The 20,704-nt window shown below is 39.5% G+C and overlaps 1 protein-coding gene across 1 annotated transcript in view; it reads left to right on the top strand.

The window, feature by feature from the left end:
* The first annotated feature begins 15,507 nt into the window (after nucleotides 1-15,507).
* The window catches only part of LOC106668889 (paired box protein Pax-6-like), a 211,194-nt gene continuing 205,997 nt past the window's right edge, over nucleotides 15,508-20,704 (top strand). The window contains exon 1 of the mRNA XM_024226155.1: nucleotides 15,508-15,542. The gene's annotated coding sequence lies outside the window, so the exon portion shown is untranslated. The remainder of the gene's footprint in view (nucleotides 15,543-20,704) is intronic.

Genomic DNA, 20,704 nt, shown 5'->3' with positions numbered 1-20,704 from the left:
TTACAATTAAACCATTATGTTTATTAAGCTGGAATGAGCTGTGCAAATTATATCGATGCAATGTACTGCGAACTATATATAACTAAGTGTCAAATTCTGCAACGATGCAATTGACGTCAAAGGGTAAATTGAGTTTACAGATTCCCTTTACACGGCTTAATATCAAATGAGAACTCCGATATAATTAATTAATATATTAATCCGACGTATTAATAGGATAGACGGAGTGCCTGGGGCTTAATCAAATACAGTATAACGTATTGTGCTAACATAATAGTTGTTTTCCTTTCTATTTTTTTAAGTTTGTGATTTCTATTTTGGTATATCGATATTACAATGGTGTACACATATATACGTGTACTTTGCCTCTAAACAGATTTGATCAATTTTTGCCAAATTTTAATTTTAATTATAACTAGGAGATCCGCACCCCTGCTCGCATCGCCTCTCCCTTGTTTTATCACTGCCCTGTGGGGCGGCCCGGGGGTTGGTGAGCCGAGTCCCCGCTAGTGTTATACTATCATTTTTTTAATAAGTCAAAAAGTACTTCTTGCAAATAAATAAGCTACCTTCCTCGGATTGGGACTAAAAAAATCTCCACTTAATTTTTCTCACTGTTTTACCACTAAATATTTGTTTAGGCTATGTTATAAATTGGGAATATCAATTAGAGGCAAACACACTTAATCGTTAATCCAAAACAAGGATACAGGATTTTTCAGTTTACTTTTTGCGGAATTTAAAATGTATATTCAGTCTCATTTGACTTCTGAAGCAAAAAAACTGTTTAGTTTTCATATTTGTTTTCTTAATTTCAATTTTTAAACTTAAAAATGCCACTTAGTGCTGAGGATGTTGCGCGTAGTGCGGCACTTATTAATGATATATGCAGCTATTGCCATCGCAGTTCTCTAAGTAACTCTGCGAGACGTCATTAGGCGTTTTCGAGCAACTGGGTGCTATTCAAAAGCGTTTATTTGGTCTCTTTACAGTTACAGTTACATCATCTTTATCTTCATTTATTGTACATCGTAGGATTCCCGACATGATTAGTGTCGAACCAGGTTGCACTATTCACTGTTTCTGCTGCGGAGACCTCACGCACGCTAGTCTTCACGCTTTCAGGGTCTATGCCGTCATCCCATCGCCGTCGTCTGGTTGAATCTGCTCCAGGACGTATGGCTCCCTTGGAGCACCCTCGTCACGAGGCCGGCTAGTATAGGGTTGGTTATCCCCATGCTCCTAAGGTATTCCGCCGACGTGTGGCACACAACTCCTCTCCACGAGATGGTCAATGTGGACACCTCTGCTCCTCTCGTTCCCAACAGGTCCGCCGCCTGCCTGATGAGATCCTCGTTGTCGCGGTATTTCCTCTTCTTGGCTCTATGGAGCTCGTGTAATGATGGCCCAGCAGCCACAACCTGGACGTCCAATATGTGACCGTGTCCGTCCCTCGACACAAGGAGGTCTGGTTTGAAGCATCCTGTCATTGTTGTGAAGAGATGTTCCTTCCTGATGGTATAGCCTCTCTGCTTGAGTCCTCCAGCAAGCGCCGCCACCACTGCGTCGTGGCGGAGGATTCTGCCGCCGTGCGTGCGCCAACAGGTCTGGACGACATGGGCCGCTGTCTCCCTCGCCTCACACCCACCTCGGCAACGCAGACTCCTGCCATTTCCTCGCTCGCCTCTCGCCATCCTGGTGTTAGTCGGGAAGGCGTTTATCCACGTCCGGGTGTACTGGACGAAGTCCCTCCCCGGGACAGAGTTGCAATTCTTTCGGATCCAGGATGTCGAGGCCCGCTCCTTGCTGGCCTCACGCAGTGCCGCTCCGTCTTGGGTGCTGTGTAGGCACGCCGCCCAATAGCGCTTCCTTTGTTCTGCTGTCGGACCTCCAGGTACGTCGTCCCTTCGAATGTCCCATGGATGTATTCCGCCATTTTGACAGGTATACCTGTAGACGCCATTACCGCCAGCAGGCCCTCTGTGATGACGGAGTCAAAGGCTCAAGTCGAGAGTCGCCACATGAAGGCCATTGAGGCGTTGCATTGCGTCTCTGATTATCGCGTCCAAGAGCAGAATATTTTCAGCCGTTCCATCATCCCCTTCCTTGAATCTTTTCTGTTGTGGAACTTGCTGGATGGCTTTGGATAATCTCTGGGCCAAAATCTTGTGGTAGTGCCTTATAATGACGGACACCGCCGTAATTTGGCGATAGTCTTGAGTGCTAGGGTCCTTCTTTTTGGGGATGAGGACGGTTCTGCCTTCGATGAGGCAATCGGGCGGTGTCCCTATCCCTGGAGGAGTCTGTATAGCAGCACTCTGAGTTCGGTCGGTACTGCCCTCCACATCCTCTCCGTGACTCCATCTGGTCCCGGACTGGTGCGGATCGGCAGCCTCACCTCGCTCACCTCTTGGGCCGTGATCGGCTCTATCAGCGGAGTATGACTTTGAGTGGTCCAGGTGATGGTGCCTGCCCACGAGGTTGATCTTTTCTCCATGATAGGCCTCCACGTGGCTTCAAGCTGTGTCACATCGTGCTGCACACATATCCTCCCTTCTTCATGTATTTCCCGCGCCGCCCGCGCGGGGTCCTTCTTCATCATTGTTTGGACTCTCGCGTATTCCCTTCTTCTTAGTTTCCTCTTATTTGGGCTGCGGTTTTCTTGTTCCCGGTTTGTCTTACCGGATGCCCTCTTTTTTGGGATTATGTCCTTCGGTGGAAAGATCGTTCGGAGCCAGGCTCCTAGTTCCTCCATCTTCGGAGACTCTTCCAAACAGAAAGCAGTTGCAATCGCCCTTAGTTTGTGGGCTTGGTGACTGTTAATTCCGATCACTCCTTCCATTGCTTTTTAAATAGCCATTTTATTAACCCTTGGACGACTCGGTCCGGGGTCTCGGGGTATCTGCACTGCTGGGGCTTCTCTGAGTCGCGCTAGTGTTTCCTTATATTTGGCATTTTTGTTCCTCAAGCCTTTCACCGCCTCCCAGGTTCTACCTGGGACGAGGGGTAGTAGTCTCATATTAATTTTTCGTACGCCCTCTCTTTCGGCTTTCAGTTATTCCGCCAAGATGCAGGTCTCCTCCTCCGTCCATCACGGTTTAGTTAGTTGGGTCTTCCCTTCCGCACTGGTCTCAACAGGGTGAGCCCTTCTTTTATGGACGCCCAGGCCCGTGGCGGTCGTGAACGACCTGTCGCAGTATTCGCACCCGTGCGATGATGGTCTGGCAGCACTTCCCCTGACGCGTGGTACAGGGTCCCCATCTGAGGATGGGGGGTTATTATTATTATTATGTCTTCTTTGGTTGCTCGTGCCTATATTTTTGACGGGGAATGGGGTTGGCAGCCCCAGACCCCCTAAGAAACCTGAGCCATTGATTACTCCTACTTGCCATATTAGGCAGGTCGGCAGGTACATGGGAGGGCTGCTCCCTTAAGTAGGCCTCCCTTTCGAGAGGTGCTAGAGGTGTATGGTCTGCGATGGCGTCCGTCATAGTTGGGTAGCAGCTCTGTCATCTTCTCAGAGGGAGCCAGCACACCCTGGCTCATCTCTTGTGACCATATTTACTCTAACCGACATTGCCCCGTTAGTTATACCAGCTCGCGCGATCCCCCCCTCCCCGATCAAGTAGTGAATACACGTCAAGACCGAAAAAAGGTTGAGACGCACGGCGGTGTGCCGGCAGTACCACGAGGAGGTGGGGTTGTCTTGATCGAGAGAGGCTAAGTCATCGGAGATAATATGTTCGCATCAAGACCGTTTCTTCTCTATTGGACTCTCTCAGTTGACCCACCTGTCACTGTAGTAGCCCATCCCGGGGGCCTCGCTCCGTTACACCGAGTTAGAAGACTCGGTTCTCGACGCCCTAGGCCCTAGGGTAACAGAACCACAGGATTAGAGAGTTTGAGTATTGAGAATTTTGCGAAACCGGCACCGTACTGTTGTACAAACGATTCATCAGCTCCAGGAAGTTCAAGGAGCCCAAATTTCTGAACGCACTGCTGATGGCTTTTCGCCTCGTAAGGAGACCAGAATTGACCAGAACACACAGAGTTGCACTGCTCGCATTTGCTCGAGAACACAGCCATTGGTCTTTGGACGATTGGTCTGCTATACGTTTAACCGATGAGTGTTGATTTGCTCTATCATCTCCGATTGGAGTGAAAGAGTGTGGAGAAGGCGAAATGAAAATGAAAAGTACGAAGCGTGTAATTTTTCACAGAACCAACCTTTTCAACTACCTCAGTGATGGTGTGGGCGGGAATTTCAATGCAGAGTCGCACAAGTTGGTTGTTGTTCGTGGATAGTCTTTGACGGCCACTCGCTATGTGGATGAAATTTTGGAACATCACGCGTTGCCTATCCTCGACGAAATCAGCGACAATCATCCTTATTTGTGTTATAATTTCCGCGTTTCGCACGTTCAAATTGAGCGTCATTAAAAAAATCAGCTGATAATTGGAACGTCGCGTTGGCGGAGGTATCAGCTGGTTCACGTTGGCAATTCATGTCGAGAGACGTGGTTGTAGAAATCATTCAACCTGATGATGAGCTAAAAGGCTCGAAATCCGGATCGTTGCAAAACAACTTACTGTGAGTAGGAACTATCCTTTTAAAAAGTAATCATAGGGTAGTCTAATGCACGATAATGCCCGTCTACATGTCGCTCGTACGTACTTTCAACAGCATAACACCAGGGTCTTAGCTTAGTCAGCCCGTTGTTCAGATTTGAACCCCATCGACCATTTATGGAATAAAAGACGAAAAAGAGCACGTCCTCCACTTCCTGATACACTCCACGTTCTTGAAAGGACTCTTCGTGAAGGATGGGCTAACTTCCAGCAAAGACACATTTCCAGACTGGTAGAAAGTATACCGAGGCAAGAGGAGGAAATACGCCATAGTGAAATGTTAATTAAAAATCTGAAATAAAATTAAAACAAATTTTATCTGTCCGTCTTTTTTTATTTTTTTATTTTTTATTTTCCTTAGCAATTTTTCATTTTTTTTAAAACTTTTTTAGACAAAGACTCAATTATTAAACGTTAAAAAACGTGAAACTTAGATTAATATATAAAAACATATACAAATCAAGCTGTATTACAAGTGGGAGGAATTTTTTTGCTTGTCAGCGTATAATCAAGAGATGCACAATTTCTCCCTTTTTATTCCCAGTTAATATTTCGCAGTGTATGGTACTATCAATTTTTCTTACTGTCAAACGGGTCCCGTTACACAAAACGTCTTCTATGCACAAATTGTTCAATAGCATAACTATACATCCTGCTTCTGTGTGCAGTTCTTTCCCTTGCTAATGCACGATACAAAACATCTCTAAATATTGTATCGATAGTGGCTAATACTTACGGCGACAATTACTATCCAATCGACAAACTTCTCCAACAAACGATGCAGCACGACATCAAGAGCATATAACACTCATATCTCTTACATCAATATATTCGACATCGATCGTTGGACGATTCTGTGATGGTTGATTGTAATCATTCGAAATCATTGAAAACTAACACTGCATAGTGACCACGAAAGCCATGTCTCCGAATAAATTAATGAAAAAATCGGCCCAGATTCTATTATAGAGAGAAAAACTGACTCCTGAGGGTTAATCAAAATCGAAAGCAGAAAAACGTACAGCATACTACCAACTGTTTTACCATCTATGTTCAAGTTTAGCAAATAATTATTGAAAATAATGAACAGAAATTGGTGCGAGAACTGTGCCTTGGGGTATGCTTGAGTTTTTTTCCTGTTACATTGTTATTCTTAAGGTTTGGAAGCTCGAGGGATATCGAATACTCTGGAGAAGTGAAATTGACGGGCCTTCTATGTTTGTATTGGGTGGTGTTTTTTTGTAATTTATAGAAATGAATATAACTTATTAACGTGAAAGTAAAGGTTGTTTTGTTGTGATGTATATATGTATTGTATGTTTTATTCTGCAGTTGCCAACCTTAGGTACAAAGGGAGGCTAGCATATTAGGATATCGACGTAGTATACATATGAAAGCGGAAAGTTAGTAAGTACATCGAAACGCTCAAATTGCAGACCGAAAAATACGCGTGAAAGTTCAGAAAAGGAGATCTTTCTCATGCCAAAGGAGATCCACGAAAAGGCACCAAGGACAGTGCTTAATTTTATAAGGACTAGTGCACTTTCCAATGTTTGGCAATAAGCTATAAGGATTCCACAATAGAGCTGTTTAGGTCGCAGTGGAAGAAAGAGTATTTGGGTCCTCCGTTCCAATTTTTGGAGGAAACGGCTCTATCTACCACTTAGTATAAATCTCGTTGTGTTCTCTTTTGTGTATATTAAATGGAATGTATTTATTAGAGTGAAAGTGTAGTGTCAGAGGGCCGATGTTAGAATATTGAATGCCCCTTTGAACCTTAATTAGATTAGGATATATACACGTGTAGGGGCCCACCTGTTCTTGGTCTTTCGCTCCTGTTTCTAGAAACGCCAGTAAACAGGAAGAAATCTTTTCTTTCCCTCTCACTCGTATTTGTACTTAGCCTTTCGACTGGCGAGACTCACAGCGTATCGTGTAAAGGATGATGGAGTTGCTGAGTGTCTTTGGAGGTTGAAATGACATAACTGTCGACTTCTAGAACCTAACATCAGCGGCGGGACGGATAGGACACAGGTCTTACTCCGGACTGCCAAAACAACGAGTGACATGCCGCGATCAATCAATTAAATACATGTGTGTGTGTGTGTGTGTGTGTGTGTGTGTGTGTGTGAGAGAGAGAGAGAGAGAGAGAGAGAGAGAGAGAGAGAGATTGTACTAGGACTTGGATATAAATAGATAGGAATCTTTGTGTACTATAACTTTGAAACGAAGTTTAACTTATGAAGTATGTAAAATTAACGTTCATGAAATAAAAATAAAATAATATTATAACGATGAAAGATATAATTGTGAAAATTCAATATGGGGGCTGCGTCCGTTGTTTTCAGTTTATCCAGCCGGTGGCCTCGGGCTACTGCAAGAAATATTAATTATAACGTTCGTTGCATGTGTGCGTATTTCGTTAAAATTAATGCCAAGGTGTGGGTCAAATTTATATTTTGTATTTTGAGTATTTTGAGGTAGAAAATTGAACGGGAAGTAACGTCGGACGTTGACAAGACAGGGTGGAAAGGGGGGGGGGAATTTGGAAATTAGGCTGTTGGTAGGACAACCTTTGATGAAGTAATATAACAGAAGAGAGGAGATACGGGGCTTTTACAAATAATTTGCCTTAAATGTGCCCCGCGCTCACGGTAGATTGACCATTTAATCTGCCCTCGGGCGACTGTCGGTGCATTCACTGATCAAACTGCAAGTTCAATCAGGTAGAGAAATCCCTGTATTACACGCGTGTTAATTAGAGAAATCTACGTTTTGTGCCCTCGATTCGGTATATTTCCCCCCGGTTTAACTATAAACATAATCTTATTACTGGGATAATTTAGTGGATATGTTAAATAACCCTTAGAGTTACGAATCTAGTAACGGTTCGCTTGGTTAACAAACCAATGTTGTAAACGCTGGGTTCGTTCCATTAGCATAGAATATTTTCCAATTTTCTATTTCACAAAAAAAAAAAAAAAACAGACAATCTATTTGAAAACTCTAATTTTGTATAGCTTTAGTACCCAAGCGAAAACTTCAACTTCGAAAACCTTCAATTCTACAAAATACTAAATATGTGATATAAGAGGCGCAATATATATATAACATAACTAGGAATTTAGCTTGCTGGTTTATACAAATCAATATGGTCGCCTAGTCTCGCTGTTTCGGTCTGTCAGTGTCATAGCTTCTCTCCATCTTCCGGGGTGGGTGTTTTGTTTCTGCTTAATCTAGACCCGTTTTTGTATGTACGTTGTGAAATGTGTATACTGCATACCTTTTCTGATGGTTTCGGTTTGCCTTCCATCGCTCTATAGCTTTATCAGACGCATCAACTCGCCATCTTTAATGGTGAGTTTGTAATTTTATTTAGTCGTGTTGCACTTGTGAAATGCTTCTCGCCATCTTCCATGGTATGTTTGTATGCTTTCTTTAACAGTTATCTTTTACTAGTCGGGGTCCTTTTGGTAACCTCACGTTGTGAAATGCGTACACTGCATGCCCTTTCTGATCGTTTCGATCTCACTTGTCTCGCTTTTTAGTTCGGTCAGACGCTTTTCGGCTTCTGGCCATGTTCAGTGGCTGTTTGCATTTTTTTGTCTATCTGAATAGACGGCCTGAGCCCGTTTTATTTGAACGTTGGGAAATATGTGCAATGTATGCTCTTTCTTATCTCTTCGGTTTGTCTTCTCAGCTGTTTTGCCGTACTTGCAGACTGTGAAGTACCTACAAAAAGGACAAACAACGAGATAGCGCTCAGAGAACAAACCATCACAGAAGCAATATAAATTGGCTAAGGAAAGTTTGATGAGGTCCGCTATCTGCCCTCAAACTTCCAACGGCATACCAAATTGCCAAAAACTTAGATTCAGTTAAAGGGTTAACAATAAGTTCCCGGTTCATCAGAAAAGTACCCTAGGACAGCATGAAAAAACGTTCATCAACTAATGGCAGGATTACTAAGCCTACTCCGTGTATGACTAGAAGGATAGCAGGACTTTTAGGAGGCTGCTAACTCTGGACGCATATATAGTTCAGAGCAGCAGAAACAAGCCTGGTATTGCCAGAAACTCTGTTGGTATGAAGTCCTGAACAAAGCTTTGGGATCTAGAAAAAAGTCTTAAACTTAAAGAATACTTCTAGATAATAGTGGACATGGCACAACAGACCAATATTGGTGAGAGTGGCCGACTCCTTTTAACAATAACCTCAGTCTTAGAAGAATCTTGCATCAGTTTCGCAGCCTTAAAAGGAACTTCTAACTCACATAGACTAAATCGTGTGTAGATAGCTAAGAACTATTGTCGAAACTATAATTCACAAAAAATAAAGACCTGTCAGTAAATTTCTTTTTCGGGAATAGTTCTTGGACTAGTAAAACGAACTACACTTCTTTAGCTTATGGATATAAATTGCAATAACGTTACCTGTGAACACTTCCGTCATTGGTGTACGAGTTAGAAGGTAGAATCATCAAGAAAAGAGCTAACTCCCTGGGTAAAAAATTAAACATGCTATAAGAATGGTCCAACTCAGAGATGATAACAATTTAATAAGAAGTATACTTATTATTTAAAGCCGTGGAAAAGTTTGTGGCGAGAGTTGGCCGAGAGAGAAGTTTGAACTAATTCGGAGAGAAGAAAACCGCTGTAAGGGACAAGTTGGGGCAGTAATTTATCTAAAAGTGGGACAATATACAGCTCGGCGGATCTTCACAATACATTTAACTCGAAATGTAAGTGGCAATAGTCTGTCACAACACCCAATTTTCTCCAGTCTTCTAATGAATTGTTTACCGCACTTATCCCCACTACACAGAACCATATTTTTACTTATTCCCCAATAAAAATTTATAAGAAGCTGAGTAGTTTCAAAGATAATTGTAAGGTTTTATATGTTTTTAATGTGGGCAGTGAACGAGTTCGAAGGGGTTTTATCGTTTTAATACTATGATCACTTTTATTCGATATGGCTCTCGATCGGATTATTTGCTCCACGAGATCCCATCAAATTTTACATACCGTTAAATTCACTAGTTTCGTGGTCCGCTTGACCAATTAAATCATTACAATTAATTAAGGTTTTTAGTTAGATGAAAAAACGTTAATGGCACGAGAGGGATTCGAACCCACGACCTTCGGCTAGATACGCCGCTGCTCTACCACCTGAGCTATCGTGACCTCGATCCACTTGGACATCAACTCCCCATCTCAACTCATAAGGTGGGGTTGAGATGGGGAGTTGATGTCCGAGTGGATCGAGGTCACGATAGCTCAGGTGGTAGAGCAGTGGCGTATCTAGCCGAAGGTCGTGGGTTCGAATCCCTCTCGTGCCATTAACTTTTTTCATCTCAACTAAAAACCTTCATTAATTGTAATACCGTTAAATGTACGAACTCTTGGTATTCGAACATGGATACTTTTAAGCATAAACTATTAGCAGGTTGTGGTATAAAAATGCTTTGTCCAGACGTACATTGCCAAATCATACGGTTCTTTCATTAATGACATCACCGACTCTTACCTGTTCGCATATTGTCCTCTCCCCCCATAGTTCGCATTCAAGTGACCATGGAATGAAAATAGAAGAAATCGTGAGCTGGGAAAAAAAAGAATGAAAAATCCTAAAAACAAAATGATTTTTATTTATAATCCTACTAATTTCATTAAAAGTAAGAGCTGTTCATTTCGACACTAGTAAAAGAAAAAGTTGGCGAATCTGAACTCCTATAAAATTGTGACCCTAATGAAAAATCGAAAGAGGTCCAAAATAAGTTTCAAGAAAAGGGTAAAATTGCGGGACTGCATACTGATACAGCAACTGTATGGACCTGGTAGAAGACATTGACAGTGACCTGACGTGGGTCTCTGGACATTCGGGGCATAGAGGCAATGAAATTAATGAGTTCAAAACGCAAGGTTTACAATACAAATTCTGGAGGGTAACCGCAACAGAACCAGAATTCTGTATAAACTCCTGATAGGGCACAGACTCCTAAGAAGGCACGCGCACCGGATAGGAGTACAGACAGAAGAAACACAGTGCAGATAATGAGGAAGAAGAGAATACAACAGAACAAGATACTAACCTAACCATCCCAAATCTTAGCTTGGCCAGCCCATTTTCCACACTTGATCCTTATCGAAGAATTATGGGTTAACCTCAAAAGACGAATAAGAGAACGTCCATCACGTCCTAATACACTCTAGTAAAGAGACATTCCAGACCGGTAGAAAGTATGCCGAAGCGCCTTCGAGATGTAATTAAGGCAAGAGGAGGAAGTACGCCATATTGAATTGTTAATTAAAAATCTAATTAAAACAAATTTTATCTGTCCGTCTTTTTTTTCATTTTTCATTTTCCTTAGCAATTTACTTTTTTTTTAAACTTTTTTAGACAGAGATTGAATTATTAAACGTTAAAAAACGTGAAACTGTGATTAATATATAAAAATCAAGTTACATTACATATAATAAGTTCCATACTTTCTCAAGATTTATTTTATGATACATGATATCACTTAATGTAAAAAATATTTCGATAATATTTGTGACTATATTGATGTTTTTATTGAAGCTACGTGGTGAATAATAATAGAACAAATGTATAGCTTATTTAGATATTTGGTTTTTTATATAAATTTATAGGGAATTTATTGTTTTCATCACGGTATATTAACAGACCAAATAAAAGGTACGCAGCTATTATGCTCACATTCAATTGTAACTTTAACAAACCTAGATCTCCTTCAAAATTAACTCAACATAACTCCTATGTATCGACGAGATGGTGCCATCAACATATATTTTTAAAAATTGTATTTTTAACTTTGTTGAAGGTAAAAAGTGTTGTAGAAGCTCGTTCACATCAGCCACCATAGGGGACAGGCTGCCTCCCATGGGAAGCCCCTTTTTTGTTTGTACAGCACCTCGTCAAACACAAAATACAAGTTATTTATATATGTGTCCAATGCATCAAAACACGTAGTGTATTTGAAATCGGTACTATTTTTGAATAATGTTCCATTATTCTTAAAAAGTTCTATAGCTTGTTAATCCATACGTATGTGAACTTGGTCTTATTGCCAATACTTATTAATACATGTTCCTTGTTACGTGGTATATCGTTCAGAATTTTTTTTATTTCTAAAGAGTTTTTAACAATAAAATTTGGGGGCGTCGGTGGCCGCAACGGTTTAGTCGTTGACACTGCGTTCATCACTGTAAGGTAAAGGTCCCGGGTTCGAATCAAGCGGGCCAATAGCGGGCCGAGGATCCAAATAACCTAGTTGAAATACCTTCGAAAAAAAGTTGTATAATTTAGAAATCATAGATAAATGTTTGATAACATCTGCGAGATTTGGTATACAGGGTGTCCTTTCTAGATGTCCCGGCTGTATTTCTCTTGAACCAATGAAGCTATAAAAACAATAAAAAATACGTTTTAATATTTTTTAGTCTTTTATTTTAAACGCTGAAAACAATGGTGCAATCGGATTTTAAATTGTTTTAAATTCATCAAAATTGACAAAGTTATGGCAAAAAAAAACAGTCATTTTGGTTTGCTATTTATTAATCACATTTCATGTTGGAACTGCATGCCTTGCTGCGTAAAGATGCAAACATTTGCTCTTTTTAATAACCTAGTCCTAGTTTAATAACCGGTCCTCAGAGCGATAGAGTCAGGGGAGATGGAATGACAAGCAATTTCTTTTCTTTGCCGCAGTCATCAACTTAGGCTGTTGGGTTATGATTGGCATAGACACGGCATTTCTAAATGACCCACAGAAAATAGTCAAGTGGAGTTAATTCGGGTGACCGAGGAGGCCAACAGATCGGGCCATCTACCTATCTCGGAAATGATGATTCAAAAACTCCTCACCTGCAAAGACTTGTGTGCGGGGTATCGATCAAGCTGGAGAATCATTCTCAGTCGTTGTTGCGAAGGAACATCATCTAATAGTGTTGGAAAAACCTCCCTCAAAAAATTGAGGAACTGAGCACCGTTTAAATTATTTTCATGGAAATAAGTCACTAGGTCAATAAGATTGCACCATTGGACTCATCGTAAAAAATCCTTCAAAATGATGTGTCAGGATGGAAAGAGTCGTATTTGAACTGTTGAAGTTGAAATGGATCTTAGGTACCCTGTGTAATTCCCCCCCCCCCAAAAAAAAAGGGAAAATTTGAAACTAGACTAAAAAATATTAAACATGTATTTTTTTTTAAAAGCGTCATTGGTTCAAAAGAAATTCAGCCGGGCTATCTAGAAAGGACACCCTGTCGAGGTGAATCAATGGTAAATACAGCGGGCCTATTTTTTTTATTTATTTATTTATTTTTTTGTTTTGTTTTTATAAGTTACATACATATCACTATCACTAACACAGGCGGGCCTAACGTTCAATTACCTTCGGGTATCGCGAATGAGGGGGTCAGAACCTCTTTACAATGCTTTTTTCGTACTAATACCAATTAAAATCCACGTTTTGCGTCGAGGTTCGAACTCAGCACCCTTGGGTGGCAAATATAAGTCGGAGCCCATCTGTTTCTCAGCATCTTGTTATACTTGCCGATGAATTTTTCTATCGAGAACGCGAACAAATGTTCTGCAACAATGTCTTTAGCTACAGCACACGTTTTTCCGGTCTGTTGTCCAAAAGTCGGCCATGAGGTGCCTAGAGAGGCACTAATAACAACTCTCTACTTCGGAGAAGAAATTCGATTTGAAGAAAGGAAGAAGGAGACAAAGAAAAGGAGGAAGCGAGTAGGAAGAGAAGTTGAAATTTGTTTAATTTTCCTCTTCCTGTTAAATCATCGGTTAGTTAGAAGGAGGTCGTTTAATTGGATAAAGAATCTTATAACAGATGTTTGTCATAATAGGAGTGATAATGGGCAACTTGTTCCTGCTCCCTCCTCCCTAATAAGTTTGTATTATGAGAGTTTAGGTCTCTGAGTTGTTTACCCGTTTCATAACCGTGTTTCGCCCGGCTGCCCACTTTTCTGTCTCGACAGTAATCAGATTAATTTTAAATTTCACGAGAAGGCTTTCGCTTGGCTACTCTCCACGGAGGAGTCTTCTCGTATTTAATTTGCAAACCTCTTCCCACTCCCCTTTCTCCGCCCCCGACGGAATACGAGGGTAGCTTTGTGCCCAAATTAGCCACCCTTTTTAACCCCTTCTACTGCCGACAACACCTCTCTGATATCAGAGTATAAAACGAGCTAAAAGGTGTGACCGATTCAATCACTTTAGATTTCATTACATGTCTAGAGTTTAATAACGCTCCAGTAAACCAATTTTATTAGACTCGCTTTCTCGAATTAATTGCAATTTGTTTCCCACTTTCTGTATATTTTCCTAAGTTCGCGAACAAATAATTTAAATCACAAGGAGACAACGAATATTGAATTTTTGATTCGAACTGTCTTCATCCTTCCTAATGCTTTTCATTTAGACCTAGCACAAAACTAGGAAATTACACTAATAGTCGTATACATCAAGGATTAACAGTTTAACCCTTCTTCACCCGACGTTGCCAGGGAACAGCAAATTTAGCAAACTTCCTAAAGCATAGCTGATCCACGAGTTATGACGTGTACAGAGTTTTTTCTTCGATGTTTCAACCCTTCTTCATTGGTTGGCAACATTGATTTATTTGGCGCCAATCTAAAATCTCCATCTTGTAATCTTCTACTGCAGATCTATTGTTAAATTTGCTTGTTAAATTTGTTAAAACATAAAATTTTTTACATCCAGTTTATAATTTAACACTTTCTTTCCCAAAGTTAATTAGTTAGTTAGTTAAGTTCAGAGTAATGACAATATTAGCGTTCTCCCTGCTTGTTTCTGCCCGTGTGTTGGCAAAACTCTTTTTTTAATTAATTCTTAAAATCTAAACTCCTATATACCTAAACTCGCGGGATATCCCGCTAACTAATTGCTAAAGTTCGTCTTGCTTACAACATTAAGCCATACAGGGTTAAGGTACGTTGTTATTTAAATTAGAAAATTATAATAATCGCAATATCAAAATAAGTAAATATCTCATTGTATGATCAGTTTATGGGTAAGGCTGAAACATTACTACTACACACACGAGAGAAATAATGAGTTTATTAACCAATTTCGAAACAACTAACAAAGATCTGACAATTGTCGTTCGAACAAAAGATGAACAAATAGCAAATCAAACGTGAAAAGAAAAATGCAAGCTACAAACGATCTTGGAAGATTGTTCCGTCCGATTCGAGTTTGCCACACTAGCAGTTCTGGGTTCGAACCCCGGCGTCAGCCATGAATTTTAATTGGTATTAATATGAAAAGAGTATAGCAAAGTTGTTCTTATGACAACCAATGGTTAGTTGGACGGTAAGCCAGTCCGTATGATAAAATTTACTTATAACGCCCAAGGTAAAGCAAAGGTGGTTTGGGTGTCCGTCTCACATTTGCCACGTTAGCAATTCTGGGTTCGAATCCCGGCCTAAGTATTTCAACTACGACGTTTTATGATATACCTCGGGATGCCGGTGTTTTTGAAAAAAAAAAGAAGCCCATTTGTAAGTATGGAACCGAGGCCCCAACACCTTTACGTTTAGTGGATGTATAACCCCCTTACCAAAGTTTGCTATTTAATATATTAAGTGTATTTTTGGAATATCAATAGTAATTGTTTGTTGGGAAATGGTAAAAGAAAAGAAGAAATCGAGTAATTTTTGAAAAAAACATCAAAAAAAGACTGCTGAATCGACTGGTCATGGATGTACGCCTTGCTTACGATTTTGATTTGTTGGATCAAATATATTGTATTAGCCCCTCAGTTCTCTCATTATTTCCCTATTTGTCTATAGATTTCACTTTGTTTCCAGAAGAGACACCGTGTGGAGAAAATCCCGCTGAACCCGAGGGTAAGTTTCATCTCGCCCTCAAAAGATTGCAGCATCTGTACTGATGAATGTAAACAAGTCCGAAACAATTGTGATACTTAAAAGAGGGGTCGATTTTTTGACTCATGGAGGAGGTTTAATCATTTGGATCAAGTTAAAGTAAGCTGTACGGTAAGTATTTAAAAAAAAGGGTAGAACAAGGCATCGACGATTTTTTTTAAATTGTTGCCTTCACTTGCAATGCACTCAGCCAAATCTGATCTGTTTAGAAGACGATCTTTGGTCGATGGCAGAATAGTTAAAGTCAAGAGGATGCAGTCACATAGTTTGTCCTGGGCGTAAAATTTTCATTAATTTTATTTTTTTCATAGTAATCACCCTCAAAGAAAATAATCTAGTGGGTTGAAGACTGTTTTTTCGGAAGAAAAGCTGTTTAAAAAAAATATTTATTCAACTCCATTTTGATACACATTTTCTTTTCCTGGAGCGTCTTTATTTTCTGCTTACACATCAAATTCTTAAATTTACCGAATTTGAGTAAGTTTTTAAAGGTTGTTTTGTGTTCCAAAGAGAAGCAGAAAAATTGCCAATTTTGCGGTATCGTTTTATCAAAATCTATCTCGGTCAATTACAACCAATGTTTTTTGTTTAATTTGCCTTAGTCTAATACGATTTCATAGCTTGGCTGTAACTAAAAAATATTTATCCATTAGTAAATAAAATATTTATCCATTAATAATCTGAAAGTTGTGACACAGTAATACAACTTTTTGTAGATGCAAAACATTATTTTTTTACTCCTGCGTTTTTTAATTATTTTTTTTAACCCTTGCTACGATTTTATGCCTATTATTGATATACAAAATGGAAAAATAATAGTTTCAATATGATGAACAGTTTTGGAGAAAAGTGTACCGAAAGGTGAAATTGATCAGAAGAAGCGATTTTCAGTTCGAACGCGAATTTTCCCCTTTCACGCCCACGTTCTTACTAGTTGATAGACTGTTTTAATTGTAGAAGGTAGTTTTTAACCATTTATGGTCTAATGTTGACTTAGAGCAAGACGACCTTTAGCAATTTTGTTAAAAGTTTTGCGGAAAATCCTGTGAGTTTAGTTATAGAGAGTTTTGATTGCCGCCAAATAAATCAGTGCTGCCAATACAAGGGCGGAAATAGCTGGATCCGTCCCAAACTACTGCATTCCTGCTACCCTTAAACAAAATTGCTTTAGTTGGCATTGCTCTGTAGCAACTTTCAGCAAGGAAGGGTTAAATTTAACTGAGTTTGAAAAATTTAGTGTTTGCCAAATTCAAAATCGATACAAGATGCAGTGGTGGGGTTGAAGAGCCATGTTGGAGATAGAAGATTCCAACATGGAGATTTTAGATTGGCACCAAATAAGTCAATGTTGCCAACCAATACACAGGATGAAATATTGAAAAAAAAAAACACTGTACTCACTACCCTAAACTCATGGGATGGGCAAGTTTGCTAAATTTGACGTTGCCCTGAGACAACGTTGAGCAAGGAAGGGTTAAACATAGAATATAAATAACTGTCTTGTTCTGTCTTCAAACGGCGTAATACTTCGTAAAACGCAACATCAAGGGAAGATGTACCAACTTGACTCGCAACTTTCCAAAAATTATTTGAACCACTTGTAAAGTACGGAATCTCATGGGACCTGTTTCTTTCTGTGCAAAAAGGTTTTAGTTTAACGCTCGCTATCTCCATAAAAGGAAAGGTTTTCTTCTCAATTTAGCTTGGTCGTTTCACGGCAGTTTGGACATGGACTGCGTTTCGGCTTCTCGCCACCTTCAATCACTCAAACCCACTACTAAAGATGACCGGCGGACCTACAAAAATACTAGTTCACAATGCAATCTCACAATTCATATTTTACTATTTTCTCAAAATGCGGTCTCTATTATAATCGATCTTTTTTTATTTTATTTTTCTCAGTCTATTATCTAAATCGTAGACTAGATTATTTTAAAAATAGTGCATTAATTTTCGGCTAACTGTTTTGACAAAATTTTACGACTTAAAAAAATTATAAACGTACGTACTGGTCACACTTTTTATTATTTACGTAAATTATGCACTTAGTTTGTGTCGCTCTCTTCACTTTAAAGTAGATCTCTGGGCCATCGCTTTTTTACCTTCAGGTAAAACGAGGGTTTAACGAGATGAGAGATGAGAGCTGTTGAAGCAGTGGATTAAATGGTGATTTGTTTCAATTTACGGTATTTGGTTCGGATTGCGTCATATATAAATGATAAGATTTAGATCATTGGATTGCTTAACTGAATATGTAGAATAACCCATTTAGAATTTTATCTGAGGAGCTTTGACCGGATTGTTCGAATGTTGGAACGTTTATCCGAGCCCCAAATTTCCAGACCGTGTGACCAAGTACATTTACCAGTATCGTGCTCGACCTTTTGTCAAGTAGCCTTGGAAGGACCATGCATCGTCTTATCAATTCTTGTCTTGGAAATCGCGTGTGGGTATTCTAGGTTAGTCGTTTGTCTAGGTACATCTTCAGATATTTCACTTGGTTTGCGATTCGAAGACAGGTTTTTCTACGGAGGGTGATACTCACAGATTTTTCTGTTTTTGGATTATTTTCTTTCCATCATTAGGTTAATATGTTGATGCATGTTACGGGAAAAATTGGAAGTAATGACAGGCGAGAATTATTATGTCACAAGCAATGGTAATAACAGAAGTGTCAGGAAGTTTTGGGATATCAGTTGTATATCTAGTAAAGGACAGAAGCTAAAACACTGCCTCGTGGAACTTCAGTTATATGATAGTATGAGGAAAGAGCAGTTTCATCACTGACGGGTTTCTGGAGCTCCTTTGAAGTGTTAGAAGTATCGACTACATTTCAACTCTATATACTCAATAATCTAGATCAAGGTCTGAATGTTGAAACAAATTCAATTGTTACTGCCAAATTTTCGACCTATCAGGGCAAAACAATCTTAAATATGTCTATACATTGACATGTTAAGTTTTTAATAGACGGTCGAGGTTGTTTTAAAAAAAAATTAAAACCACCTCTTAAAAGCTTAATTATCCCAATTGTTAGACACGTTTAAGATGTTTTGCCCTGATGATGACCTTAAAATAGGTCGAAAACTAGTCGGTAATGATATAAAGAAGTAAAGAATTAAATAGTTTTTCTCCATCCAGAGATTAAGAAATAAGTAAAAGGATGTTTTTGAGCAACGAGAGCAAAACGGGGTGGCAGATGTGGTCCTGGGCAAAATCAAGCAATGCTTCTGAGCAGTACTCTTTCATTCCGAGAGGTGTAATGATACACGCAATGAAACTTTTGTATTGGGGGGGGGGGTTAAATTGGTGGTCCAGTATATTATTCTAGAGAATCTAGGATAGGTAGGTAGAATACATTTTAGGATGAGACCACGCTCTACGATTTTCCCTTTCCTTTCCAAGATTTGTAATCAACAAATGGGTCTGTATATTATTATTACTTTTTTTGGTATCATATGGATGATGTAGGTTTGATTCCCAAGTTTCTGTTTGTGATTGTTTTAAAAAGATTTCTTGCTTTGATTGTTTTGGCTATCCAAAACCACCATTCGATGTGGTGAAGAGTTTTGCAGAAAATTGTACCGAAATGTGAAAAAATACAATTTTTCATGAGAAAAGATTTTCATAACGAGCACTGATTTTTCCCGTTACCACCGGATTAACGCCGTAAAGACGTTACACTCTGTTCCTCCTGGTTAGTTGATGTACGGTGTAGTTTGGAAGTGCATAGTTTTTGACACAGAATACACATATAAAAAGGTCTTCAGATTGCAAAATCGTTGACGAGTTGCAAGTTTGAGACAAGATACACCAGAACTTCTGCAGCTTTCAAAACATTATATAGATGAAACCTTATTACTGCTTAAATAAACGGGAATACCATGACCAAAATAAAAATTTATTTTTCATTGTTTTGTTTATTAATAATTAACTGGTTTCTATGATTCATATTTTCATATTCGAGCACATGATAAACATTTTCATCAAATAGGGCTTTTAGTTGAGATAAAAAGAGTCAATGGCACGAGCGGGATTCGAACCCACGATCTTCGGCTAGATACGCCGCTGCTCTACCACTTGAGCTATCGTGACCTCGATCCACTCGGACANTGTGTGTGTGTATGTGTTTAGGTTCGATGGCGGAATATTTGTAACCCCATCGACCCTAATTTGGATTAGATTATTAATACTGTGTGTAGATCGATGGATGAATATCGAGTACTCCACCGACCAATCAGAGTGAGTGCAATGTACATAGGTGTGAATTTATTTTATTTCTGTGTCTGTATTACAGAGGTGAGTTAGTTGAAGGCTAGATTATAGATTGCATGCGTTTGGGGCTGAGATCACCTAGGGTTCGAAAGCCCCCGTTGGAACCCAACTCCCTTGGTCAGGAAGCGACGATCTCCTGAGCATCTGGCGTAAGGGAAATATTACCGACCCAACAGCATAACTGGGTTGGTGAACTCTCCTGAGGTATACACCCTTGGGCGAGCACATCGGGGAGCGAAAAGACTTCGGAGTGAAAGCCCAATAATAATACATTTTTGAGAAAGGTTCACGGATTGGAACAAAATTTAATATTATATTAGGGGGGGGGATTAACACAATTCACTGACATAAGATAATTAAGGATGTATATAAAGTTAAATTAATTTAAAATGAATAATTATTTTTTTAACAAAAAATTTTAAATTTCAATAATGCATAGTTTTTAACCCATTTAGCATGTATTTTTTGCTTGAAAAGATTTCATATTGCTTTGGATTAAACGCAATTTTTGATTTTCGCGATCCCTACCTCGGGTTTTAGCAAGCGCTGTCGAGAAGGTTTAAAAAAAGGGGATAAAAATAAAAACCGAGGGATAGGTCCGACGTCAAAAGGGTCATTCGACTGAAACGCTTATCACAGGGGAATGGTTTTAGACCACCGCTAATACACACAAGTCTCCATTTGATCTCTGATCCTTTGTGCGAGGGCATTAGTTCGAAGGCTTATTGTGCGTTTGCCCAACATTCGATAAAGATTTATTCGTTCAAAAGATAAAACGGCACCAAATGAATACAGTTGTTTTCACACCGGATTGTCAAGGGAATTATTTGATTAATTTTTAATTTACA

The sequence above is a fragment of the Cimex lectularius genome, unplaced genomic scaffold (genome assembly GCF_000648675.2).
Source record: "Cimex lectularius strain Harlan isolate CLEC.00 unplaced genomic scaffold, Clec_2.1 scaffold66, whole genome shotgun sequence".
Lineage (NCBI taxonomy): Eukaryota > Metazoa > Arthropoda > Insecta > Hemiptera > Cimicidae > Cimex > Cimex lectularius.
The sequence above is the reverse complement of the archived record's forward strand: the minus strand, read 5'-3'. Positions and strand labels throughout refer to the sequence as shown.